This window comes from Paramisgurnus dabryanus, chromosome 8, assembly GCF_030506205.2.
Source record: "Paramisgurnus dabryanus chromosome 8, PD_genome_1.1, whole genome shotgun sequence".
NCBI classification, from domain to species: Eukaryota; Metazoa; Chordata; class Actinopteri; order Cypriniformes; family Cobitidae; genus Paramisgurnus; species Paramisgurnus dabryanus.
This window is the reverse complement of record NC_133344.1, coordinates 25,667,980-25,669,901: the sequence shown is the minus strand read 5'-3', so window position 1 is coordinate 25,669,901 and position 1,922 is coordinate 25,667,980. Positions and strand designations below refer to the sequence as shown.

Genomic DNA, 1,922 nt, shown 5'->3' with positions numbered 1-1,922 from the left:
ACCATAAACATACAGAATATTGTTATTTTTATTTTAAAACAACTTATTTCAAAACATCTTTAAAACAATAACACTATAATTAAGCCAACACTTAATGTTTATTATCACATAACTTTTATTTAAAATAAAAAGTCATGACAATTTTTCATTGTTTTTGCGGCTTGGCTTCCTCTGTTGGTGTTCTTGTCCACTCGGATGATGAGTTGATGTCGTCTCACAAATGCTGTTCTGCATTACATATAAAAAACATAAATGAAAGCCTTCAGTAAATGTTTCTTCACTGTGCCTTGACAGAAACAGAGTTTTCTAAGCCAGTTACGTTTATAAATTTTAGGCTTACTTATGTGCTAGCTAACCTGCTACCGTTATCTAGCAACTTTCTTGAAAAACATTGTTTGAAATGCGTGAGTCATGTATTAACAAAACCAGTCACCTTATCCAGCATGCGGAACCTGCTAACATCACTCGCAGCTGTACTCCACAGTGTAGAACGTTTTTAAAACCTCTTAAAGAAATTTCACCTCAGGATCGCGTTCCAGCAAACCTCCTGCAGACGACCGCGCGCTCTACACCTGCGCAGTAGTCTACGCATGTAGTCGTCTTTTGCTTTAGCGGGAGCTGATATCTGCTGTTGTTTCATTCTGGTTTGCCATTGCATAAATTATATTTGGCTAAAATACTTTACAGTAAATAAATTGCAAAGCACCACTTCAAATATGTCCGCAAATGTAGGAGTTTCCTGGTAAATAGGGAATAAGTTGCTATTTTTATTGTACTTACCTTAAAAAAAAGATAACCACATTAAATCAGCTTGACTTTTGTTATTAAAAGCAAGTAATATAGGCTACTAAAATAAAAGTGATATGCTGTTATATTTATTTGCCGATGTGGCTCGTAGACATTGACTGTATACAACATTCAGTAGTCAATATGAAAAATTCACAATAAAAAATAAATAAAACATAATTTCCCCATAGACTTGACTAAGTCATACATACCACGTAATATTACAATAGGTACCCTGTTGTTATAAAATACTTAGAGTATAAATAATTTATAATTCTTCATATTCTTACCCCCTTATTAGCCCAAACTTAAAATATTATTCCCTTATACCTACAGGTTACCTACCCTGTTGTTACAAATAGGTACGCTGTAAATTCGGTTTAATTACGCGGTACTTTGCGGGTCGTAAAATAAAGTGTTACCCTTATGCTTTTTAATTGGTCCCTTCAGTTTGGGCAAATTGGTTTCAGCTACGGTCATAAAAACTGCAATGAGGAACAGACCACTGACCACCAAATCTATAGAAAGACATTAATCATCACCATGTCAATTTTAAGTGTGATTACCGAAGTGAAACTCTAAATTATGGGCTATATAAGTTTTTGATCCCAGCTTGGCTTTTTATCTTTTATCATAGCCCTTAAAAAAAGATGATGAATTATAAACAAACCCCCGCGGTCTCTGCTGCTGTTTTGTTTAATGGTTTTTTAACACTGTTCTGAATGTTTGAAGGTGTTGCATTAAGGTAGATTTTAATGATGTCTTTGGGTGCATCCTAATTCGAAGGCTGGATACTTTGAAGGACGCAGACTTTGAAGGCGGGGAATCGGTCTTCGACGGATGCAGCTTCCGAAATCCTCGGAGGGAACTGAAATGAGATTGTCTAGCCTAGAGGGAGTTGCATCACCTGCTGTTCCCATCTATCGTGACTGTACAGCGGGACACAACAGCAGAGATGTTTAAGACTTTGAAATATAAATAGGGTGCAAGATTTTTTTACATTTTATTAAGTGTATAAAACACATTGATGCAGATGAATCAACAGTATATTAAATTTAACAACCTTAGAAATATGCAAAAGTAAAACGCAACATGCACAGTATTGCAGCAATAATAGTAATTTACATAATTAATAG

The 1,922-nt window shown here is 35.0% G+C and overlaps 1 long non-coding RNA gene across 1 annotated transcript; it reads right to left on the bottom strand.

Annotated features, from left to right (window-relative positions):
• Positions 1-91: 91 nt before the first annotated feature.
• Positions 92-1,070, bottom strand: LOC135770459 (uncharacterized). Its single transcript, XR_010542634.2, has 2 exons — positions 434-1,070; positions 92-228 (listed from the first exon to the last, which is right to left on the bottom strand). It is a non-coding gene; the product is annotated as an uncharacterized lncRNA (long non-coding RNA).
• Between the last annotated feature and the right edge of the window lie 852 nt (positions 1,071-1,922).